At 44.7% G+C, this 26,762-nt stretch overlaps 1 pseudogene; it reads left to right on the top strand.

Annotated features, from left to right (window-relative positions):
* Positions 1-208: 208 nt before the first annotated feature.
* On the top strand, positions 209-2,555 carry LOC114023746 (annotated as a pseudogene).
* The last annotated feature ends 24,207 nt before the right edge of the window (positions 2,556-26,762 follow it).

The raw sequence follows: 26,762 nt of genomic DNA, 5'->3' as shown, positions 1-26,762 counted from the left end.
CTTCCCCATGGGAAAATTTTTAGAAAACCTAACAAAATTTAAAGCTGACGTCATCGCTCCTCCCCCTTGCCACGCCCAGCCGTAAGTGACGCGCTTCTCTTGAGTAGGACGCGCTTCTGTTGAGCATGAGGCTGGGGTCTCCTCATTTTTCTCTATCTGGCAGCTGCAGCAGCTGCGGAGGCGGGCGCGCAGGCGCAGTTTGTGGCTTATGGCTAATGAAAAGGATTCTTGGAGAGCGAAAACTTTAGATGAAGTTCTTCAGAAGAAGCGAAGGAAGGAACAGGAAGAGCTGGCAGAGGCAAAACGCGTTAAATATTCAGATGTTCAGGATTCCCTTGAAGAGGGGGAGCTGAGAGATGCAGGCTGGGGGACAGGGATCAGGAACCCCCCTCACAGGATGGAAGATATCGTGAAATATAGCGGGGAAAATGCCTCCTGGGCCCTCAAACCCCCCCAGCACGTGTCACGAAAGGAAAAAGCTCCTCACGGGAAAGAGGAGAAAAGGACGGAGACACGTCGGCATCGCAGTCATTCAGCGCAGGGGTGGAGGCGTGCCAGGGTGCAAGAGAAGGAGCGAGAACAGGAGCGCCCGAAGAGGCCTCGGGAGGAGCCTCAGGAATGGGAGAGGAGGAAAAGGCGGGAGGTGATGGCTCGAGGACATCCCAGGAGGGAGAGAGAGCACCTTGAGCCACAGCTGCAAAAGAGAGAGCGAGAGAGGAAGACGAGGCAGCATCAGGAGGAGCCGAGGGAACAGGAGAGGCGCAAAGAGCGAGAGGCCAGAAGGCACGTTTCTGTACATCTCGGAACAGAGACAGAAGTGAAAAGAAGTCACTGGAGTCCGAGCCCATTACGCCAGCAGCCAGAGAGATTTGAGCGAGGGGATGGCAGGAAGCCAATCAAAGAGGAGAAACTGGAAGAGAGGGAGCTCCTTTCTGATTTACAAGATATTAGTGACAAGGAGAGGAATACCAGCTCAGCAGAGTCAGGAACTGGCTCTGTGGAGAAAGAAGAGAGCAGTAGTGAGGAACTAGAAGAGGAGGAGGAGACAGGAAGGAATTCTGAGGAAGTGTCTGAAGCAGTCTGTTGAAGGGGTGAGTGAAAAGGAAGAGCAAGAGAATGAAAACCATGTCTTAGTTGTTACGGAGTTAAGTTTTGACCATGATTTGGGAGAGACCGAAGAAGGTGAGGAAGTGCGTCTTAGGGGACCATAATCCAATGCCATGATAGAAGATTATGTTCCAGATTCTCCAGTCTTAGCTCTCATGGAGCTGAAACAGGAGCTCCCCAAATACTTTCCTACCCTCCAAGGTTGTCTGAGTGTGCAAGAATTCCAGTATCTGAACAGGATTGGAGAAGGCACATATGGTGTGGTATACAGAGCAAAGGACAAAAAGACCAATGAAATTGTAGCTCTGAAACGGTTGAAAATGGAAAAGGAGAAAGAAGGCTTCCCCATTACCTCTCTCAGGGAAATCGGTCTCATTCAGAAAGTTCAGCACCCAAACATCATCACCCTCCGGGAGATCGTGGTAGGCAGCAACACGGACAAGATCTACATGGTAATGAATTATGTGGAGCAAGACCTCAAGAGCCCCATCGAGACCATGAAGCAGCCCTTCCAGGCAGGGGAAGTGAAGACGCTGATGATTCAACTCCTTCAGGGGGTTAAGCATCTTTGGGACAATTTGATCCTTCACAGTGTCCTCAAGACTTCCAACTTGCTCCTCAATCACGTGGGCATTTTAAAAATTGGTGATTTTGGGCTGGCCAGAGAATATGGCTCCCCAATAAAAGCTTACACTTCCATGGTAGTGACCCTTTGGTATCGGCCCCGAGTTGTTACTAGGAGCCAAGGAATATTCTACTGAGATAGATATGTGGTCAGTGGGATGTATATTCGGAGAGCTGTTAACTCAGAAGCCTCTATTTCCAGGGAAATCAGAGATTGAACAGATCAACAAAGTTTTTAAGGACCTGGGAACTCCAAGTGAGAAGATTTGGCCTGGTTACAGTGACCTTCCAGTAGTGAAGAAAACAACTTTTGTAAAATATCCCTATAATCACTTAAAGAAAAGATTTGGGGCTACTCTCTCTCACCAGGGCTTCAGTCTGATGAACAAGTTCTTGACATACAATCCTAGCTGGGGGATCAACGCAGAAGACAGCTTGTCGCATGAATACTTCAGAGAAACCTGCCTTCCCTTTGACCCTTCCGTGTTTCCCACATGGCTGGCCAAGAGTGAGCAGCAGAGGGTTAAGCATGGCACCAGCCCACGCCTTCCAAAAGGAGGACTTGATTACAGCCAGCTGGGGGACTATGATCTCAAAGACCCTGGCTGCCATCTCACCACCACCAATCATGGAATATCTGCTTCTGGCCCGGGCTTCAGCCTCAAGTTTTAAACTGCCTACCAGTCCACAGGGCTAAGCAAAACCTGATAGAGCTGCAGCCGGACCATGGCTATGAGCACGTGGGAATACTCCGGGGTGGAGGGGCTGGAGAGCGTGCCTCTCCACGCCCCTTGCCCCTCCATGGAAACACATGCAGCTTAGGAGGGCAGAGAGGTTGGGGACGTCCGGAAGAACTGGGAACTTTGGTGTTTCGTTTTGGGAACTTGTGTGTTAACGCGATTATTACATGATTTAACCAACTGGAGTTTCTCTGTTGACCCTAACCTTCTAGGCCCCGCCGTGCTGGGGGTAGGGGTGGGAAGACCTTTTAGGGGAGCTGAGCTGGAGCCCGAGCCCCCGCCCAGCCGTCCCTGCGGTCACCCTTGAGTTCAGCCGCTCCCTCCCGTGCGGGGAGAGGCTGCTTACAAAGGCCCAAGTGTTGCGAATCAAGTCGGTTTTGTCTTCGCAGTAAAATTGAAGTCAAGGAAGATTTTTTCTTCTTTCCTGGAGACACCGTGCCCCGTTTCCAGCCCCGGGGGGACGGCGCGCGATCCCCTGGCCCATTTGGTGGGAAGCCAGAACAAAAGAGACTTATTGGCCCTGGAGTCGAGAGTGATAGGCGCCGTGGTTCTGGGGGCAGCCAGCCCCGTTCAGGGAGCCTGGGCAAGGGCATAGGTATTGGGTGGGGAGGGGTTTACAAGGGAACAGAGGCTGCGGGGCGGTGCCATCGCTTGCTGCCCGACGTTCTTGGAGCCCTCTTCCCACTGTTAGGCTTGGGCCCCTCGACCCTTCCTGAATCCCCCAGCCCTAACCTCTTCTGGGCTCCCTACCCCTACCCTCGTTCGCTACCCCTTTTCCCTCCCCCACCTCCAGCTCACACCTCCTCCCCTGGGCCCCATCTTACCAGGCAGGAAACTTCAGTTAGGCTCACACTGACTGGCTCAGGGAGGGAATGAGTTCTTCTTATCCTCCATTTACTGTTTTAAAGAGGGCGAGACTTCATTCATGCGGTCTGTTCATTCATTGATTCACTTAATCGTTCCTTTAGAGCTGGAGGGGAAGGCAGCATGTGGTACAGAATAGCATAGAGTGCAAGAAGCTGGGTTCAAATACCCTGCCCCACTGTGGCTTGGGAGCGTATGATCCAGGACAAGTCACTTAACATCTCTGGGCCTCAGTTTCCTCATCTGTAAAATGAGGGGAATGGACTTGATGGCTCTAAATCTATTCTTAGGATTAGATGACTTTTATGGCACCTCCCAGCTCTAGATCCTCTGAGAATTCTCTTTCCTAACAATGTGAAGTCCGTGGCTGGTAGGGACTGTTTCTACGTTTGTATGCCCCAGCGCCCAGAGCGTGGCAGGTACTTAATACATGATTGTGGGTTGCTTGTTTTTCCTTTGACTTGTTTTTTGTTTGTTACTAATATAGAGAACACCCAGGGAGGAGACTCCCTTCACCAGTACAGATCATCACCTCCACAACTTGCAGTTTTAAAGAATTGCCTAGGACACTGAGGCAAAGTGACTTGTCCAGAGTCACACAGCCAGTATGTGTCAGGCAGGACAGGAACCCTTCCCAGCTCTGTGACTGGTTTTCTCTGCAGGATGACACTGCCTCTCTTGATTGGTTTTTCAGGTGCACTTAATGCAAATGCCTTCCCTCAGTGCACTATCTCCAGTCTATGCTACATATATCCTGTCTGTACATAGTATTTTCATGTTATCTCCCCATAAGACTGTAATCTCTTGGAGAGCAGGGACTGTGTTTTTACTCCCGCCCCCAATCCCCCCATGAAGGCTAGATACCTTTAAAATCACTTCCTGAACTAAATTGCTCCTTGGCTCATGAAATACATGTCTAATGGTCAGAGCTGTAACTAAGGTAGAGTGACTGGAGCTTTGACCCAGGGTTATTACGGTAGAAGAGAACAACAGCTCTGCACCAAATTTGCCAGGAATAATTAGTTAAAATAGGGAGCTACCCAAGCGTCTTCTCCAAAGGATCTATGTCTCCCCTTCTACTTACCTGACAACTGGATTGGTCTTAAAAAGTTGATATTTGGGCACATTTCATACTGCTGGTCCTAGTTTTATTTTAGGCTAGTTAGAGTTCTGTGGATGGTCGAAATAGAAGCCTATGGAGGAGGAATTTTGGGAGAGAGGGGAGGGAGGAGGTCAGTTCAAATATCCAAATCACATTTCAGGTAAATCGAGGCCTGGCTGAAACATTAGGATTTGAGTCTTTGGTAAAGGGGCTAGCAAGAAGCGTCCTATCAGAGGGCTGGGCTGAGGATCATATACCAACAGTTTGGCTTTTGTCAGTTACTGATTTCTAAGGTCTCTATTTTTGGTTGCTATTTCAGCTAATCCCATGAACTAACCTCAGTCCTTGAGCCTAAGCTGTCTTAAGTAAATTGTATACTACATAGGAGCAGAGAGGATACAATGGGAAAGTGTGGTGTGGGCTTCAGACCTGGGCTGAAACATCAGGGGAATTTCTCGAGCATAAACTGACTTCTGTCCCCCAAAGCCAAAGAGATCACTACACAGTGAATCCTGTAGTCTGGTGTAGATGGCTAATTCAAACCACTTTGGTCAAATAAACCAACCTTTCCCTAGTCATCCTGGGTGCCAGCCGTGCATTGTCTTTGCTATAGGGGAGATGAGAGGAGACCTAGGCCTTCAGGTAGTTCAGAATCAGAAGGATACAGGACTCTGAGCATGGGCGGCTCATAATCTGGGGGAGACAGAAAAAGAACAAGCCTATATGGGGGGATGAGTATTTACCTAGCACCCTAGCACTACACTAAGTGCTTTTACAAATATTATCTCACTTGATCCTCTCAACAACCTGGAGAGGATAATGTTATCATTATCTCCATTTTGCAGTTGAGAAAACTGAGGCAAACTGAGGTTAAGTAACTTGCTTAGGGTTGCACAGCTACGCAGTGTCTGAGGCTGGATTTGAACTCTGGTTCAAATAGCTGCCTCTGTCAACACCCACATAATATATTGGCTTAATGTTTATAGTTTACTAAATGTTTGCTTCCTAACTGGTCTCCTTGCCTCAAATCTCTTTCCTGTATAATCCACCCTTCATATAGCCATCAGTGATATTCATAAGGCCCAGGTCACTGTCCTGATCAATAAATTCCATTGCCCCTGAGATTGAGTACAAACTTCTCTGTTAGACATTTAAAATCTTTCACAGTTTTTTCCCCACATTATTCTCCAACACACACTCTACCTTCCAGTACATATGACATTTAAGCTCTTACCTTCATGCTTTGTACAGGATGTCGCCCATGCCTGGGGTCCCCTTTTCATTTCTGTCTCTTAGAATGGTAATTTCCTTCAGATCCCAGCCCAGATGCCATTCCTACTTTAGGCCGTAGATCTTTCAGCTGCTTATACCCTTCTGCCTCCCCTAGCTGATATTAATCTCATATTTATTTTCTTATATACTTTGCCTCTGTGTGTGTGTGTGTGTGTGTGTGTGTGTGTATGTGTATGTGTGTGTGTTGTCTTCCACAGCAGGATGTAAGCTCCTCTAGGACAGACACTTTCATTTTTGTCTTGGTATTTCTAGTGCCTAGCATTGGGCTTGCTATACAGAAGGAGCTTAATAAATGCTTCCTGATTGTTTTCGTAGACATCTCATTTAATCATTACAACAAACTGGGAAGTAGACTGGGCACTTATTAGTATACCCATTTTACAAACAAGGAAGCTTTGGGGAAGGTGGCCAGCCCAAGGTCTTACTGTGGCTGGTGAGGTGGTCACTTGAACACAGATCTTTCTGATTTCAAGTCTTAACACTGTATACTTCTAAGTAGAGGAGTATGAAAGTTGGGAGGAAGCTGAGATAGCTGTGAGCAGGAGTTGGAGGGTTTTCAAGACTGTGGGGCAGGGGAGCTGGGCAGGATTTGGAATGGAGAAGAGAGAAGAGGCTTGGAAAGGGTCTATCTCTGGACTTTAGTGACCTGTGGTCTGCTTTTTAGGCCAGCTCCTTTCATGAAACTGGTCCACAGGACTTCTCTCTCTGGCTTTTACTTTCACTATTCATAGACTAGAGAGACTGTATGATAAAAGAAAGGGTTAAAGAGCTGACCTTCAAATAAGAGCTGGGTTCGAATCCTGCTTCTCATAAAAGCTAGCCGTGTGACCCTAGGCAAGTCACTTAATCTTGAAATACTCTAGGCAACTCTAAGACTTTAAATTGCAGAGAAATTATTGACCTGCACTGGTAGAAGGGGAGTTTCCTCTCCCATACTAATGAAAACACATGTTCAGCCCTATTCATATGATTACCGGTTTTGAGCTGCATTTTTAGGGTTGTTTAGTAGTTTTCAAACTTTTCGGTTTCAGGATCTCTTAACACTTTTAAAATTTATTGAGAGCCCCCCCCAAGATCTTATGTGCATAATATCTATTGCTATTTCCTCTTTTAGAAATTAAAACATCTTAATATCATGAAGATCAATCAATAAACATTTATTAACTACCTACTATGTGCCAAGCACTGTGCTAAGCACCCGGGGGTACAAAGAAAGGTAAAAGACGCTTTTTGCTTTAAGGATGCCACAGTCTGGTAATTTATTGTGTAATCTGATTAAAGGAGTCTCTGAATTCCACTTGGAGATCCCAAGGCCTCCTAGATCTTTCCAGCCACCAAGCTCACGTGATGCCCAGGGCTCAGAAGATAGACTGCCTCCTTCCTGGTCCCTAAAGAATTCCCTCTCTGTCTGTCTATTGCCATTATCTCCAGATGCAGGACCTCAGGCCTCTGCACCCTTCTTCCCTCCCTCACCCTTCCTGCCTCTACACCCTCCAGGCTATGAGTCCTTTTTTTCTAGGGTTTATTCACAAAAGACAAGAGAATCTACAAACTCAGATATAACACACCAGAAGGAGATCATTAGCTGAATTTATGAAAATTCCCTGGTTGTAAACTGCAGGGCCCCTAAGCCTTTTGTCCTAATCCTTAATTAAAATGTTCTCCAAGCAGAGCCTTGCTTGTGAACCTTTCCAGGATGGAAGCCTCTACATCACATCCAGCTCTCTGGTCTGCCCCCTCCCCCCAAGAATGTTCTTTGTTCCCAGAATTCTCTCTTTTTTCCTAGTCTTAGTGAATTCAGAAACCTCCCAATGGCTTGGTGGGTTTTGTGGGTTGTCTGTTCTTTCTTGCTCCATAATCCTTTACCCCAAAGTTGGGGAGCAGATAGAATCATGCTTGAATTTTTTTTTTTTGGTGACTTGAATATCATAGTAACTCTACCTACCACTACTCAGCATACTACCTGACAAATGGAGTATCATTCCCAGTCAGCCAGTCAAGAAGTAATTATTAAGCACCTACTATGTACCTGGCCTTGTTCTGGGAATACAAAGAAAGGCAAAAACACTGTCCAAGAGTTCAATGAGTTTACAGTCTAATTAATGGGAGAGACGGAATGAAAACAACTTTGTGCATACATGATGTATGCAGAGTAATTGGGAGTTAACCTCTGAGAGAAGGCACTAGTCTCTGGTGGGACTAAGAAATGTCTCCTGTAGAAGATTGGCCTTTGAACTGAGTCTTGAAGGAAACCAGGGAAGCTGAGACACGGAGATGAGGAGGGAGAACGTTCCAGGCAGAGAGGACATTGGGGACGAGGCACAGAGACTTTGCTTTATTGTGTGGGAGGGACAGCAGGGTGGTCATTGTAGATGGATCTAGAAATTGGGTCAGGAGTAACAGGTAAGAATATTGGAAAGGTAGGAAGGGGCTGGGTTGTAAAGAACTTTAATGCTGAACAGATAAATTCATACTTGATCTTACAGGTAATGGGGTGCCACTGGGATTTATTGAGCGGAGAACATAACAATAGTCAGGGCTGTGCTTTAGGAAAATCACTTTGGCAGCTGAGTGAAGGATGGGTTAGAATGGGAAGAGATTCCAAGTAGAGAGACTACTGGCTCTTACAGTGTAGGATGATGGAAAGCACAACTCTGTTGTCAAAGGACCCAGGTTCAGATCCTGTATTTGATGCTGGATTTGACTGACTGTGTGACCTTTCATGGGCACATGAAAGTTCTAGTTCTTCATTCCTTAAATGAAGGGGGTTTGGAGCAGATGACCCTTTCTAGTTCGAGATCTGGGCTTCTTTGGCCTTCTCTGCTCTGACCTGCCTGTCCAACTGAGGGAACACCCTCCTCTTTCACATATGCTATGTTCCAGCCAGACTAGATTGCTCTGGTCTCCAGGGGCCACCCTGCTGGCTCCCCTCTCTGCCCCATGCACAGAATAGATATGCCTCCATCTCTAACAGTGAAAACATTTCCTTTCCTTAAAGGCCCGGCTCGAGTCTCTCCTGATTCCCCAAGCAGGGACCCACAGTACCCTGCCACATCCTCACAATAATAGAAGTTGGAAAGGTAAAAGGCACAAATAATTTTTCCTTAGTTTCAAAAAAGTCAAAGTCAGAGGTATTAATCACTGGGGGAGGGGTGCACTCTGCACCCTGAGTCAGGAAAGAAGTGAATAAACGGTATTCTGTCAGTCTAACTCTGCTAGGAGTGAGGGCTGGGGATCATTAATCCAGGGAGTCATATGAAGAACTCTGTGTGGTCACCTAAGTGGCCCTTTTGTGGGCAGGGTAGTGCTGTGCTTCTGCCTAACAAAAGAGCTGGAAATATGTTGACTAGCCCAGAGGCATATTGGCCTAGACTAGTACTTAGTAAGGAGGCAGCTAGATGGCTCAGTGGATAAAATGCTAAACTTGGAGTCAGGAAGACCTGAGTTCAAATCATCTGGTCTCAGATGATTAGCTTACTAGCTGTGTGACTTCCAGGCAAGTCACTTAACCTTTGTTTGCCTTAATCCACTGGAGAAGGAAATGTTGAGCCACTCCAGTATCTTTGCCAAGAAAACTCCAAGGACAGTAAGGCCCATGGAGAGGACACAGTTGAACAACAAAAACAACAAAGCAACTTAGTAAGAGCTAACACTTTCCTGAGGACAGTGCAGAGGAAACAGTGTTGGGGGCAGCAACAGAAAAATGGCAGCGATGGAGCCTTGGCCAGATCAAAAGACTGGACCACACTGAGTGGCTGGAGGGAGGAGAGAAATTCTTTCCTCCTTTGATGTTCACTAGGTCCAAATTTATTACCAATCCAGGTCCTGGTGGCTGTTATCCACGCTAGGTCGTTCTTCTCTTTGCTCAAAGAATTCAGTGCCTGGTTCAGTGGTCCTCTCCACTCCACCAGCTGCCTTTCTACTAAAGGATTTCAGTGTGTTGGTGTTTACTCAAACACCTGACCTCCTACTTCTTCAGTCTCTTCTACTCCCAATATGGGACTCCTCTACTCCACCTCAGCCACACTTTTGAATGGTCTGTCACACCCATGATCTTAGCATCAACCATAAATGTTCTACTTCCAGTTTATAAACCTACCTTTATTCAATTGTAACCACTCATCCTATCTCGATCTAAACCATATCTCTCCTAAACCAGTTCTGTGTCCTGATGGGAACCTCCATGCCCTACACTGCTCAGTTCTGTCCCAGGCTATCCCCAAGGCTCTGACTTGAGTTTCTTCCTATCTCCATCTTGACCTTGTGGTCAGGTTGGTCAGTTCCATGCTATCCTTCACTCTATGGTCTCATGTCTTGCCTGCCTCTAGCCCTAAATAACCCTTGCCATTTACTTCTTCCATTCCTTCTCACATGTTACTGAATGGAGCTGAGGCTGACTGGGCCTACTAGAACTTCATATTACCTAATTTTACCTGGGCCCTCATTGTAGACAGATAACCTCTTTATTCTTCCCTAATCCATTCTCTATCCCACTCCCCACAAAAGCTGTTCTAGACCTGCTCGCCATACACCTCTCACATCTTTTCCACCTTGGACCTTGCCTCTTTACTGAGAAAATAGGGAGACAGAAGGAAATAAAGACTTATTAAGCCCCTACTATGTGCCAGGCACTGTGCTAAGCACTCTTATTTGATCCTCACAACAACACCATGAGGTAAGTGCTATTATAATCTCCATTTTACTGTTGAGGAAACTGAGGCAGCCGGAGGTTAAGGGATTTGCCCAGTATCACTTGGATAGTAAGTGTCTGAGGCTGGATTTGAACTCAGTTTTTCCTGATCATAGGCCCAGCCCTCTACCTAAAATAGAGGCTGTTCACTTTGAGCTCTCTCTTTTCTCCATCTCAAAACCCCTTCATATTTGCCCCTGTTCTCTCCTCTTTTACTCCAGCCTCTGTTAAGAAGGTGGCATTTATCCTTCCCAAAGCCAGTCTCTCTACGTGTACCCCTGATCCTATCTCCTTCTGCTCCTCCAGCTGGTTTACCCCCATGATTACTCCCCCTTTTTTCTCTCTCCAATCTTCCATCTCTCCCTATTTTCCCCTCTTCTCTGCTGTCTACAAGCACGCTCAAGTTTCTTTCATCCTTAAAAATCCCTCAGTGAGCCTATCCTTCCCTCAAGCTGACATCCTATCTCTCTCCTCCCTTTCACAGCTGAGCTCCTAGAAAAACCAATTTATCCTCTGCCACCTCCACTTCCTCTGCCCTCACTCTGTAGCCTGGTTTCTGACCTCATCGCTCAACCGAAACAGCTCTCTTCAGAGTTACCCATGATGTCTTCTCTGCCTCACTGGTCCTGCCTCAGTCCTCAGCCTTCCCAACCAGCCATCTGCTCTTTCGACACCGCTGATCACTCTCTCCTCCTGAATACTCTTCTCTTCTTTGGATTCTGCCTTGGTTCACCTCCTCCCTATCACGGTCTTCTTTGCTGGTTCATCTGGGAGCCCCCTCGAACTCTGATTACTTAGCACAGCCTCTCTCACATGGTATGCACACAATCAATGCTTCTGAATTGAATGGGAAAGATGCCCCTTTTTTTTAGATGGGCATCACTAAGCATAGAGAAGATGTATATGGGGACAGGGGGGTGGTGATGATGAAGCCAAATTATGGTGCAGAGGATAAGGGAAGTCAGGTAAGTTCTATGCAGTCAGTCAACCAGTAAGCATTTATTAAGTGCCTGCTGTGTGTTGGGTACTATGCTAGGTGCTGGGGGTATTTTAAAAATAGTCCCCAAGGCCCTTAAGGAGCCTATATTTTAGCCAGGGGAGAGAAGATGTACATATTTTGTTGTTCAGTCATTTCAGTTGTATCTGACTCTCTGTGACCCCATTTGGAGTTTTCTTGGCAGAGATACTGGAGTGGTTTGCCATTTCCTTCTCCAGCTTGTATTACAGATGAGGAAACTGAGGCAAACAGGGTTAAGTGACTTGCTCAGGGTCACACAGCTAGTAAGTGTCTAAGGCTGAATTTGAACTCGTCTTCCTGACTCTGGCCTGGCATTCTATCCACTGTGCCACCTGGCTATCCCATGTACGTATTTACATATTAGATAGGTAGATAGATGGGTAGATAGAATGATAAAGACAGACACAAACAAATAGATAGATGATAAATAGATGATAGATAGATGATAAATACATGATAGATAGATGGCTAGATGATAAATAGATGATAGATAATGATAGATGATAGATTGATAGATAGATAATAGATAAATGATAGATAGATGATAAATAGATGATAGACAGATGATAGATGAAAAATAGATAGATGATAAATAGATAGATAGATAGATAAGGAAGTTTAGCCTGAGCAGCTTAGGGCCCAGGAAGGATGCTTCTACAAGGTGGAGCTTGAACAAAACCTTGGAGGAAGCTAGCAGATCCTGAGAGACAGAAGTGAGGCAAGCATGCGTTCAAGGCTTGGGGGCCAGCCAGTGCCAAGGCATGCAGCCCAGAGATGGAGTGCTGTGTATGTGGAACAACAAGACAGCTATTTTGACTGCATCTGTGTGGGTGGAAGAAAGGAATGTGGGACACGGCTCAGAAATGTAGGCTAATCTCAGGCTGTGAAGGGTTTTAAATGCCAAATAAAAGAGCTGGGAGGTAATAGGGAGCCACTGGAGTTTATTGAGCAGTGGACTGATAGATTTATGTTTTTGTAGGGAAAGCCCTTTTAGATCTGTCTTCTGTGTTCAAGTAACTGAGGCATTTGTAAATCTCACAGTCCAAAGATTACAAGCAAACACTTAGGGAAAATAACGACTGGGCCAATGGGATCGCTGACCTCTCCAGAGGCCCCTCTGTCTCTACAATCTTAGCTCTCCCATTGATTCGTATGATTTCAAGGAAGTCTTTCCCATCTAGGCCTCAGTTTCCTCTTTGGTAAAATAAGCTCAGACTAAACAGGCCCCTCTCAGGTCTCTATTTTGTGATGTAATGGAAACAGTGCTGAATTTAGAGTGGATGGCAGACCTGGAATAAACGTGCAACAAATGGGCTTTGGGGCATTGAGATCTGAGCAGAGGGGACCTGTGCTTCTGCCTGTCAGTGACTACTGTCCCTGAACCTCATTGCTTCCCCTGCCTCAGGCTACCTTCCCTTTTGGGATAAGGGCTGAATTTTTTTGGTGGTGAGGGGAACTACCCCCCTTTCCTGGGGGTGATCATAGCTATGGTCAGACTGTCCTCTGCACAGCCACCAGAGCCATCTTCTCCTTTCAAACTAAATTTTCCCTAGTTATAGTTAGTTACCATTCCATTCCAAGAACCTGGGTTTAAATCCTGCTGCATTACTTATGCTCGCTGAGTCTCAGTTTCCTTTTCAATAAAATGAAGAGGCTGGACAAGGTGACTTTCATGGTTCCTTTCAGATGTGACATTTAAAGTAAGAGTTCTAAGCTCCCTTCCAGTCCAGACCGTCTGTGATTCTCTTATTCCCATGAGGAAATTTCCTAGCACAATAGAGGCATGAGGGGAACGGGTTATATGGACAATGGCCCCTAGAGAAAGACTACACCAAGGTGGGAAAAGCAGATCGGACAGGAGGCTCCACACCATTATCAGTATCAGGAGAAAATGAGACACAAGTTAGATTTCACAGTTGTGGAAACCCAAGCCACACTGAGGGTCTGTGTTCCCAGACACAAATCAATGCCTGTTGTCCCCAGTGCCCAGGGTCCCGAGGGCCTCTCCAATGCCCCCTCCCCCAGGCCTGTAATGTTTCTCCTTTTCTGACACTGGGCACCACCTGATGCCAAGTATGAGCCCCTGGGGAGGACACCAGAGAAAGGCTTACATTGAGCAGAGATGAGGCCTCAGCCTGATGCGGGGAGACATCGATAGCTGTCATCGTCCCCCAGACCGGCTTCTGGACAATGGGCCAGGCAAGGCTGGGGCTTGTTGGCTGTCCCTGGCAGTAAGCAAACACTCCTAGCTTCACCACGCATTGTTCCTAGGCTCTCTGTCCTGGACACCCGACCCAAATCACAGCTGTTATCTGAGCAGGAATGGGGGAAGTGACTGAGCCATTACTCTGAGTATGACACTGCATTCATTGGCTCCCTAGCACAGTATGCAAAGCTCCCATCTCCCTGAAACCCTGGGACCAGAATCCCAGAATTCTGGCATGAGAAGGGGCACCAGAGGGGAGTCAGTGCAACCCATACCTGAGCAAGAATGCCCAGTGTAACATCCCTAACCAGTCCTAACTTTTCCTCTGCTTGAAGATTTCCAAATTAGGGAGGAAACTCACCACCTACCAAAGCCTTTGCTTTCACTTTGGGATAAATTTCTTTGTTAGCTTGTTCAACCCCTGTGCAACTCCCCTTCTCCCTTCCTAGATCCCTCTTGTACTAGGCAACTTAAAGACAATGATTATATTCTCCCTAAATCTTCTCTTCCTTTGGGTAGAATATTCTCAGCTCCAAGGTTAGCCCATTTTTGTTCAAAAAATCTGAGGTCATAAGCATTGTCTAAGCCCCTTACATTGCCTGGGCCGGTGACAATGGCTACCTCTACCTTTATTTCTGTGTCTGGTCCCCTGCCCACCTGGAAGCATGGGCCTAGTGAGGCATGGTCTCTTAACTTGCCCTGCCTCTGAGCTCTGGGCATGGTTTAGGGAATGAGGCGAGGGTCAGAGGGGTCAACAGCTTAGCTAGTACCACCTGTTTCCCCATTCCAGGCCAAGCCAGGTACATGGCTTTAGGATCTGAAGGCTTTGCCTCCCTCCTTCTGTAGCTCACTGTGGCCTAACCTCAAAGCTTAGCTATGAACCTCCCAAATCTGTCTTCCCATGTAGTCTCAGGGGCAGCTACAAGAGGCTGTCATTGACGTGGCATTTTCCCTATTCTGGGTGAGAGGCTCAAAGCGGGCTCCTAGGGCAGGGACCAGGGTAAATCCTGATGAATAAGAGCTATGTAATAAGAAAAGGGGCTGATGATTTTTGGCTCTGCTGGGTACAATGGATCAAGTGATAAGTCATTCACATCCTTTGACCTCTGCCTTAACTAGTTAAAGTGCTATAAAGCAGCCTTAGAAACAGACCCTTGCCTAGTCACCCAGAAGACTAATTTACACTCAGGATAATAGAATATCACAGTGGAAAGGGATCTTCCAAAGGAACATAGACTGTCATAGTTAGGAGGGTCCTTAGGACACAGAATCTCAGACCTGGGAAGAACCTTACAGGTCACTTAATCCAATCCCCTCATTTTACAGATGAACAAATAGGCTCAAGAAGTTAAATGACTTAACTGAGGTCCCAGGAGGATTAAGTCAGCAGAACGAGAATCTGAACCCAGATCCTTTGACTCTGAAGTCCAATACTGTCTGTGCTGGACCACCAACATAGAAAAAGAGTGCTGGGAGGTCCCTTTGAATATGGAACATTAGAGCTTGAGTTTATTACTTCTGTTTTCTGAGCTAGAGAAAAAAATATCTTGCTTTACTGTGCTTACTGCTTACTATTATGGGGATAATTATTTGCAAACCATAAAATGCTGCAAAAATGGCAGCTATTAGCCTTCCAACTAACATGCCAGGGATAGTTTGGGAGAGGTCGGTATGATCGTCCTCGACGTCACATCACAGGACGAGGTTGTTTCCAAATGTTTTTGGCACTTCTTCACCATGTTAATTTAATTAACGCACATGAGTGCAGTTTTAAGCTATTAAAGCCATCAAAACTTGAGGCTGCCCCAAGACTTTTGCAACACCCTGTTGTCTGGTGATTCCTCTCCCCCTCCACTGAATTCCTCCATGCTTTCTCAAGCCACTGAGCTCCTCGGATGGACTCCTTATAACTTTCCTCTCTCAGGCTTCCCAGTATGGCCTAGCCCATGGTGGACCTCTCGCTCCACGCTGAGCGTAGGCCTTATAGTTGAGATCTGTACTACTCATGTTTCCCGGTCGTCATACATATTGTCTCCGCCTATAGAATGTAGGCACCTTAAACATATCTATTTCTGTCCTTTTGTTTTCCCAGTGCCCAGGCCTCAACAGTGAGAGTTTTGTCTTTCCAGACAGACTGTGAGATTCCAGAGGACTGAGCCTAGATCTGCTCCTTCCAAGTGTTCCCCTGTCCACCCAAGGTACTTGAAGTCAATGCCTTCCTCTTCCTCTGTGTGCCCCGGACTGTTTCCTGAAGGCAGGACCTGGGGCTGCTCCTCCTTTGTCTCTTTTAGACTGTTAAGCTTCCTGCAGGTAGGATCTGGGTTTTCTCTTCCTTTATCTCTTCCAGGGACTGAGTCTCAGCAACTCAGAATGAATCTTCCAATGTTCATTCTCCTGAAAGTCTGAAGTTACTGCGAGTGACAAGGACCAATGAACCTGGTTGTGTCTCCTATTTTCTTGGAAGTCTTTTGTCAGTACCAAGGTGCTGGTAAATGTTTAATAACCAGCTCTCTGAAAATGCAAAACACTTTTACATTTAATCTGCATCATGAACATTTTCTTTCTTTCTTTCTTTCTTTTTTTTTTTTGAGGTGATCAGTTAAGTGATTGCCCAGAGTCACATAGCTAGTAAGTGTTGAAGGCTGGATTTGAACTCAGGTCCTCCTGACTCCAGGGAGGGTGATCTATCCACTGCATCACCCAGCTGCTCCAGTTTTTGTTAAGTGTAGACCAGATATGTCAAACACAGGACTAACAGTAACATTCTTGAGTACAGCCCAAATCAGATTAAAATGTAATTGGGAAAGATTCAACAAAATAAATAAAAATGCAATAAAACAGAGGTAATGTTACATTTTAAAACTAAGTCAATATGTGGTCTACAGTGATCCGTATGTGTGGAGTAGTGATCCCTATTTCTATTTGAATTTGACACTACTGCTCTAGACAATCAATAAAACAGTAAATCAAGCTCTGATTTGTAGCATTTGCTGTCTTCTGAGTTGTAAATCCTCACACTGAAAATTTAGCAATCAGCTCTCGTGAAGCAGTTGGAGCTGGTTCCAGCACACCCCTGAACCACAATCACATCTTCTTTATATCCCTCTTGTTGGGGGGTAGGGCTTGGAGGAACCTCTGAGCAGTGTCATGAAACAGAATTAGGTAACTCTGAAGTTCCACTTCGCAAACCCGTCGGATTGGCAAAGATGGCAATAACTGATTATGACAATTGTTGGAGGGGCTGGGAGAGAACAGGCACATTAATGCACTGTTGGTGGAGCTATCAACTGGTCCAATGATTGCTGTTGTTCAGTCATGCCTGACTCTTCATGACCCCATGGACCAGATGGTCCGTGGGGTTTTCTTGGCAAAGATACTGGAGTGGTTTGCCATTTCCTTCGCCAGTAGATTAAGGCAAACAGAGGTTAAATGACTTGCCCAGGGTCACAGAGCTAGTTAAGTGTCTGAGGTTGGATTTGAAATCAGGTCTTCCTGACTCTAGGCCCAGTGTTCTATCCATTGAGCCATCTATCTGTCTTTGGTCCAATGATACTGGAGAGCAATTTTGAATTATGCCCAGAGTAACAAAACTGTGACTCTGACTCATTGATACTACTATTAGGCATGTACATCAAAGATATCAAGTGCTGAGGAAAAGGATTCATGCATACAAAAATATCCACAGCCACGCTTTTTATTGCAGCAAAGAATTGGAAACAAAGTGGATGCCAGTTGGGGGAATGGCTGGACCAATTATGGTATATGAATACAGAAGGATATTGTTGTGTGGTAAGAAATTACAAAAGGGGCATACCCTTTGACCCAGCAATAGCACTTCTAGGACTGTATCCCAAAGAGATCATACAAATGGGAAAGGGACCCACATGTACAAAAATATTTATAGTACTCTTTTTGTGGTGGCAAAGAATTGGAAATTGAGAGGATGCCCATCAATTGGGGAATGGCTGAACAAGTTGTGGTATATGGATGTGATGGAATACTATTGTGCTATAAGAAATGATGAACAGGCTGACTTCAGAAAAACCTGGAAAGATTTGCATGGTCTGATGCTGAGTGAAGTGAGCAGAACCAAGAGAACATTGTACACAGTAACAGCCACGTTGTGTGATGACTAATATTGATAAACTTAATCCTTCCCAGCAATACAAAGATCTAAGACATCTCCAAAGGCCTCGTGATGGAAAATGCTATCCACATCCAAAGAAAGAACTAGGGAATTTGAATTGCTATTTATTTTTCTCTTCTGTTGAGTTTTGTTTCCTCTTTCTGGTGGTTCCTCCTATTGGTTCTAATTTTTACTTACAACATCATTAATGTGAAAATATATTTAATAGGAATATATATGTATAGCGTATATCAGATTGTGTGCTGTCTTTGGGATGGTGATGGGAAGGAAGGGGGAGAAAAATTTTAAACTCAAAAGCATATGAAAGTGATTGTTGATAAATCAAAATAAATTAATAAAAAATTTTTTAAAAGTTGTTGATTTTGTTAGTCTTTTCAAAGAACCAGCTTTAATTTTGTTTACCAGTTCAAAAATCTTTATATTTTCCATTTTTTCTGTTTTTTAATTATGAAGGTTTCCTATTTTGTGATTATATCAGATTTGCTTATTATTTTCTAATTTTAGTGGTATATTTAGCTTATTGATGATTTCTTTTTCTTTTTTATTAATGTGTTTTGAGAAATATTTTTTCCATTAGAGACTTCTTTAGCTGTTTCCCAGAATTTTTTGTGTACTGCTTTATTATCATTCTTTTTCACATAATTATTCATTGCATGATTTGTTCTTTAATTTCCTTTTTATTTGCATCATTATTAAAACTTCATTTGTGACTGTAAAAAAAAAAAGAAATTACAAAAGGGACGGATTCAGAGAAACCTTGGAAGACTTGTATGAGCTGATGTAGAGTGAAGTGAACAAAATCAGGAGAACAATTTATACCATAATATCAAAATTTTAAAGGAAAATGACTTTGAAAGACTTAAGAACTCTAATCAATGCAGGGCCCACTCATGACTCTAGAAGATTAATGATGCAGCATGCCTCCCACCCACTTAATGTGGAAGCTGTAAGCACAGAATGAGGCATACATTTTTATATGAGACAATTAAAACAACAACTTTGTTTTGCTCAACTATTTTAATTGTTACAAGGAAGGTTTTTTTTTTATTTTGGGGAGAGGAGAAGAAGGGGCTAGTGATAATGATGCAAAAAAGGAGGAGAAGAATATAGAGAAACTTTTATAAAAATATATACAGAAGAGAGCAGAAGGAAGTTCAGACGGGGACCCAGAGAAGCAGTGCATTGCTGGTACTACCTCATTAAATTTAATATCTACTAGAAAAATAAACTATATGCAATAGATTCATGATTTCATATATAATCCCACTTTTCTGCATTTCTTTGAATATGGAAATATTCATGTTTGTTGATGATTTTCTAATTAGTAGCAAAAATTAAAAATAATAGAATTTATTGGTTTCATTTTAGAGATAGGGAAACTGAGGGTCAGTCAACCAACCAATCCACAAACATCTATTAAGCCCCAGTGTGTTGGGCACTGGGGATATAAAGATGGAAATAAAATAGTTCCTGCCCTCAAGGAACTTATGTTCTATAGGCAGAGTCAACACATACATTTATTAATATATGCAAAACATTAAAAAACAAATATGAAGGTTTTCTTTTTCTGGAGAGACACTAACAGCAGGAGGGATCAGAAAAAAACTTTATTTTATTTTTTAAATTTGAATTTTTTATTTTAAATTCCAAATTTTCTCCCTTCCTCTACCCCTTCCCCCCACATTGAGAAAGCAAGAAATATGATACCCATTATACATATGAAGTCATGCAAAACATTTCCACGTTAGCCGCATTGTGAGGGGAAAAAAGGCAAGAAAAATAAAGAAAAAAATTGCTGCAATCTTCACTCAGAACCCATCAGTTCTCTCTCTGGTGATAACATTTTTCATTATGGGTCTGGAATTGTGAATCCTTGCATCGATCAAAGTAGCTAAGATTTTCACAGTTGATCATCATTAAAATATTGTACTCTGTACAATACTTTCTTGGTTCTGCTTACTTCATTCTCTATCAGTTCACACAAGTCTTCCCAGATTTATCTGAAACCATTCTGATAGCACAACAGTTCCATATACCACAACTCGTTCATCTATCCCCCAGTTGATGGGCATCCCCTCAGTTTCCAATTCTTTGCCACCACAAAAAGAGCTGCTGTAAACATTATTGTACATATGGGTCTTAGAAAAGGCTTCATTTAGATGGTGGTGTTTGAACTGAGCTTCGAAGGAAGGTAGGGATGCTGAGAGGCGGAGGTAAGGACAAGGTGGAGAGATGGAGGTGAGCACAGAGATGGTAGGAGGAATATCACAGTGAGAAGACCAGTGTGGCTTGCCTGAATTGCTCAGGAAAGGGAGTAATGTAAAATTAGGCTGGAAAGGTGGGCCTAGGGAAGGAAGAATGGAGTTCCTCCAGATCACTTCACAGTGAGGAGGGGGAGAGAGGTCAGGCATGGGGCAGATGGGATGCCTGCCTGCCTGGCTGGCATTTCCCACCTATGTCCTGCCCTTGCTAGGGCATTTAATTAGCTCGTCCCTTCAATCAAGAGGAATTTCCCATTTCCTAGGGGTAATCAGAGGGGCCCAGGGTAGGGCTTTGTATACTTCTCCTTTCTCCTCCCCGTTGGCGTGTTTCTCTCTAACTGGGCCCAACCAAGAGGAAAAAGGCTTTGGCTGGGTGAGCCCATCCCGGAAGGCACACACCTCACCGCAGCCCGCTGATGAAGTGAGGAAATGGAAGGTCATCCGCTGTCAGAGCTGGAAGGAAGCTTAGGCATCACCGGGGCCAAGCGCCTTCTTTTATAGCGGAGGAAACTGAGGCCCAGAAGGAGGAAATGCCCCTCTCATAATCTGTTTCCTTTGTTCTAAAACAGGAAAAAAAACTCTGGACTCTCATTCATTGCTGTTGTTGATGCCATGAGAACGTAAAGAGACCTTAGCATTGAGTACAACACCTTTATTTTGCAGATAGGGAAACTGAGACCCAAAGCAGGGACAAGTGGTCATTCATAGTCTATTCGGACAACTCCAACTCACTCCTGATTGAAATAGCCCCTTCCACCCTGAGTCGACTGCCCTCACCACGCTTCATCTCAAAGTTAGGTCAACCTGCCCCTCAAATGAGATAACTGATATATTGTGCTTTATCAGTGTTAGTGCTTATCAACTACTCTTTGGTGGAAGCAGGGTCATTATTTGGCAAATGAGTCAGCTGAGACCCAGAGAGGGAAGATGCCTTGGCCAGTGTCACACAGTAAGTTAGTAATAAAACAAAGACTTAAGCCAGGTCTGATGTTTCCCAGTCCTCCCCACCCTACCTAGCTCTGTGTGAGAGCCAGTTCCAAATCTGAGGCTCTTTTTAGACCTCTGTTGGTGGCTCCAAAGGATGGCAGAAAGACAGAGGGGTGGCTAGTGTCCCTTTCTCCTTCCTCCAGCCCATGCTCCCATCCACAGGGCAGTCTGTTGTCCCAGCAGAAGTGGTGCTATCTGGGACGAGATCACATCTGAGAAGCCCAATGAACACTGGGGGTGTTAAGATCCTCACAGTCTCAATAACTTCTCCTCCCTCGCTTTCTCCACAGGATGACAGAATGTACCAGAGAGGATGGAGATTGGGTTACTGGCTCCCAGGCCAAAGCATTCCCTGGAGACAGGAGCAGACACCTGCTTTGGCCTGGCACAAGCTCTATTCAATGGGTTCTCAACAATAGCCCATCAGAATACCCCGCTCACAAGCTGTCTGGGGTAAGTAAACAAAGGTTGGCACTGAGCTCTGGAGAGCTCACAACTGCTTCATTGGGGGTCAACCGGGGGAGGGAGTTCCAGGAAGGCTCAAAATATTCTCATATTTCCCCTCAACCAGCCCCTCATGGACTCTATAGACATTCCCCCATTAGGGCTTCATTCCTTGGGATTAAACATTGCCCTTCTTTAGACACTTTCCTTAGAATGGACAGAGATCCCATCATTGGAACCACAAAATTACAGGCATACAGAGCTGGAAGAGGCCATCTATTTCAGCTCATACTTGAGTAGGCCTCCCTTGACAAGGGGCAGCCAACCTTTGCTGGAAGATGTCCAGAGAGGGGAACCACGGTGACAGCCCAAGGGCTTGATTTGACTGGTACCCATACTTCCTTCATGCAGTGTCCAAATATGATATTAAGATCTTGCTGAGTAAGCTTATGAGACTGCTCTGATTCTCATAGGAGGGACCCTAGACAGCATGAGGGCTGTGCATATCCGGTAGAAATAGACATTGTGGGAAATGAACTCGAATAAATCAAATAAGACCACAGAAAGAATTTTGCCCAAGGCTGCCTGGCCTCATTTTATTTTATTTTTTTCTTCCCAGAGATGAACCCAAACATTACGAGCAGCCCTGTATTGTACCCTTGCAGTTATGGTTAGAATCGCCTAGGGCCTGTGGATGTAGGACCCCAGATTTAGAGCTCCAGGGGGTCTTAGAAACCTTAGAGGAGTCAGTCACGCCTCCCACAGGCCTTGTGTGGCCCACCAAACTCCCAAATACAGCTCAAACCAGAGTCAAATGTGATTGAGAAATAACAAAATACATAAAAATACAGTAACACATAGACAACATCACATTTTAAAACTAAGTCAATATGCAGCACCCAGAGATCCTTATGTGCAGAGGAATGATCCTGTTTCAATGTGAGTTATTATCATTACTATTGTTCAGTCGTTTTCAGTTGAGACCAATTCTCCATGACCCCATTTGGGGTTTTCTTGGCAAAGATACTGGAGTGGTTTGACATTTCAGTCTCCAGCTCATTTTACAGATGAGGAACAGATGTAAACAGGGTTAAGTGACCTGCCCAGAGTCACACAGCTAGTAAGTGTCTAAGGCCAGATTTGAACTCAGGTCTTCCTAACTCTAGGCCTAGCATTTTATCCACTGTGCCACCTAATTGTCCTAATGCGTTGCCTTGTGAGTTGATGCCACTGATCTAATTCAATTATCTTTTTTTATTTATGGGGAAACTGAAGCCCACCAAGATGAAATAATTATCTGAGATCCTACAAGTTATAGTGAATGGTAGAGCTGAGATTTTAATGCAAGTGATAGGGTCCAAGGAGCATGAATCTAAAGCTAGGAGGGGCCTCAGAGGTCATATAATCCAACCTACATGTTTTACAGATGAAGAAACTGGGACCCAGGGAGGTTGAGTGATTTGCCTAATATTGAACAGTAAGTATCAGAGGTTATATCTGAACCTGCATCCTCTGAATCCCATCTAGTATTGTTTCCCCTTGCCACACTGCTTCCAGGTAATCACCAGCCTCCAAATTAATACTGACTTGCATCACCAAGACCCCACTCTTCCTATTCTAACCATTTACACTTAACCACCAAAAGGTTATATAAATGGCTAGAACAACAGACTTAGAATCTAGAATTTACAAGAAGACAATTAACAGAGATAAATGTAAAGTCTGTATTTGGGCTCAAAAAATCAACTGCATTACAAGATGGGAAACAACACCAGGAATCATTTGGTTGACTTGGGGCTTTTAGTGGACTTCAAGCCCCTTGTGATTCAACAGAGAAGCTTATGATATCTTAGACGACATTGATCGAGACATGGTATTTAGAATTGGCAGAGGAGAAAGTTTGAGCCCCAGCACTGGTCATATGAAGAACTGCATACCTTTTAGGAAGAACATTAATAAACTGGATTGGGTCCATAGGAGGGTGACCACAATGTTAACAGGAGTGAAAAATGTACCATCTGAGGTCTGAGTTAAAGGAACTTGGTGTGTTTTGCCTGGAAATGAAAAGACTTAGGAGAGACATGATAGCTGCTTTCAAGTATTTGAAGGACTTTCATGAGAATGACAAATTATACTGCTGTGCTTGGCCCTGGAGGTCAGAACTAGGAGCAATGGAGGAAAGGTATCGGGAAGCAAAGGTTAGCTTGCTATATGGGAAAACACCCTGCCAATCAAAACTGTCCCAAAGTGAAATGGATTGCACTGAAAGATAGTAAGCTTCTGAGTGGTGGACGTAATCAAGCAAGGGCTAGAGGACTTTTGGTTTTGGTAGGGATGGGACTACATGCCCTCTGAGATGCCTTCCACCTCTGAGAATCTAGGATTCTAGGATTCTTCCCATCTGGTGGTTAGCAGGGGCCTTGTCCCCTCAGGAGACACTGAAATCTCTATGGCTCACTCATACCCCAGAGACATTTTGGAGAAAACCCCATTCTTTTGCTGTGTTAGGTACTTAAAGGTATTGTGATATAGTGGATAGAGTCTGAATTTGTAGTCAGGAAGAGCTGAATTCAAATCCTGCCTCAGATACTTGCTAGCTGTGTGACCTTAGGCAGGTCATTGAGCCTTTTTGCTTCTCAGTTTCTTCTTAAGTAAAATTAGGGGGTTGGACTTAACAGTCTCTAGGTTCCCTTCCAGCTCTAACCCTATGATCCTATGATCCTATGACTGATGAGAATACATTTTGGGATCTAAATCCTTTTTTATTTCTGGTTGGAAGGTTGCTGATGCTTCCTTGAACACAGATTTTTCCCAACAAAAGTTCCCATAGGCACGAAGTTGGTGCAGGCTGGGGTGGGGTGAAGAGTGAATATACTTCTTGTCCAGGGATGATTGATGCGTTCCTCATTTTCTCAATTTTTTTTAAAGGACAAAACCCAACTCTTTTAATGAACCCAGCTCAATAATTCCTAATCCCAAAGTTAAACACTAACCAGGGACTCAATAGCTGCCCTCCCAAGTCTCAAGACACAAGTCACGACCAGAAGCCATTTGTAAACATTCCTGAAAATAAAGTGCTTTCTTTCTTTCTCATGCTCCTATCCCCCCACCCTCAAACCCTGCAGACATCCACTCTCTCATAATCTTCAGCCTCAGATCATGAGCTCATTGGACCCCTTCCCACCCAGAACAATGGCTTTCAAACTGGGTGTTGAGATGGCTGCAGCTCAGGGAAGCTTCTCTTTTCTTGAGAAAGACGGGTCAATTCTTTTTTCAAGCTCTCAAGACAGCAAGATACTTAAAAGGCTTCTGTTCTCCCTTCCCCCCACCTCTTCCCTCCTCACCATTCCTTTCTGGAGGAAGGCACCTTTAGAATCAGAGAAAACAGCAGCCGAATCGACTGCTTCTCATGTCTCAAAACCTGCTCTCATCTTACTCCTCTCTCTGATGTCCTTGTTTCTCTGTCGCTCTGCGCCTGTCTCTGCTTCTGTCTCTGTGTCTCTTGTTGTCCTTCCCTTTATCTTCCTCACTCTCTCTCTTTCTCCTTCCCTTTCTCTACCCCCTCTCTTCTTCCCCGTTTTCCTTTCTCTCTCCTTTTCTCTCTCTGTTCTGTCCCTTCTCCTACTCTCTTCTTCCTTCTGTCTTTCTCTCTCTCTGTCCTTCCCTCTGTCTTCTTCCCTCTCTCTCCCTCTCTCTCCCTCTCTGTTTTCCTCCTCTTCCCCACTCTCTCCATCCTTCCCTCTCCCTCTGTCTCTGTCTTTGTCCTCCCCTCTGTCTTCCTCCCTCTCGTCCTCTCTCCCTCCCTTTCTTTTCCTTTACCCTCTCTTCATCTCTCTCTCTCTCTCTCTCTCTCTCTCTCTCTCTCTCTCTCTCTCCTTCTCTCTCTCTCTCTATCTGTCTGTCTTTGTCCTCCCCTCTGTTTTCCTCCCTCTCTCTCCCTCCCTCTCTCTGTTTTCTCACCTTCCCCCACTCTTTTCATCCTTCCCTTTCTCCCTCTCCATCTCTCCTTCTATTTCCTGTATGGCTTATCTTGGGCTGGGATGGAAAAAGTAATCCTGGATTTGGAGTCAAAAGAAATGGGCTTGAATCTGAGATCTAGCACTTACTGCTGGGTTACCTTGGATCTGCTTTATGCTTTGTACATAAGCAGGGCATGTACTTCACTTGTGAGAATAATAACACTCCATGGGAGAGAGCCTCCATATGTAAGAAACTGCTAGTATGGACGTTTAGGTAGGTCAGTAGCAACTGAGCGGAGTCCTTTACTTTGTAAATGTCCTTCCCTATCAGTAAGCCACTGAAGGCAAGGAAGGTATAAAGAGGTAGCAATGTATATAATGACAAAGGAATTCAAAGTAGAATTCATGTGGTGTACCCATCATCATCATCATCATCATCATCATCATCATCATCATCATCATAATGATAGCTAACATTTATATAGGATGTTACAAATATTATCTAATTTAAGCCTCATTACAGCCCTGGGAGGTAGGTGCTATTATTATCCCATTTTACAGATGAGGAATCTGAGGCAGACAGAGGTTAAGTGACTTATCTAGGGTCATATAGCTAATAAGTATCCCAGGCAGGATTTATACTCAGGTCTTCCTAATTCCAGGGTCAAAACTCTATTCACTGTGCCTCTGGGCTAGTTACTTTCTTACTTGGAAAGGCAACCCTTTCTTTCCCCTTCAGCCCAAACTGGCTAGCATCTTCCATGTAGGGCTTATCTGCTCTAGTCTAGGGCATTTTTTATTCACTTCAGATTATTCATTTCTTTTAAGCTGGCTAATGAATATGACTGCAGAATGGCTGAAAGCGTTCATGATCTCTAGGGAAAAAATCATAACCCTGCTCCTTCCCCTGCATGCCTCTGCTAGAGGTTGGATATGTCTCCCTTTTCCCCCAGACTAACCAGTTTTCCCCCATCTCTATCTGCAACACTAGTATTGATTACACATCAAGGATTAATGGACCTCCGTTTTCTCATATGTAAAATGGGAAGGAGATGAACAAGAGGACCTTTAAAGTCTCTGCTAGTTCTAAATCTATTAAGTCTCTTTCTGAGATTCATTCTCTCTGTCTCAGTTTCTCTCCTCTTTCCTCCCCTTCTCCTTTTCTCTTTTTATGTCTCTCCTCTCTCTGTTTTCTGCCCCTCTGAATATTTCCTTCCCTCTTTTTGCTCTCTCTGGATCTTGATCTCACTCAAGACAGTGGTGGTTAACTACATCACTACAGTTTGGAGTTTAGGGGGGCTTCCCTCCTAGCTCCCCCTG

This window comes from Vombatus ursinus, unplaced genomic scaffold, assembly GCF_900497805.2.
Source record: "Vombatus ursinus unplaced genomic scaffold, bare-nosed wombat genome assembly UNPS02014818.1, whole genome shotgun sequence".
In the NCBI taxonomy this organism is placed as follows: Eukaryota; Metazoa; Chordata; class Mammalia; order Diprotodontia; family Vombatidae; genus Vombatus; species Vombatus ursinus.
Note: the sequence above shows the minus strand (reverse complement) of the source record. Positions and strands in the feature narration are given on the sequence as shown.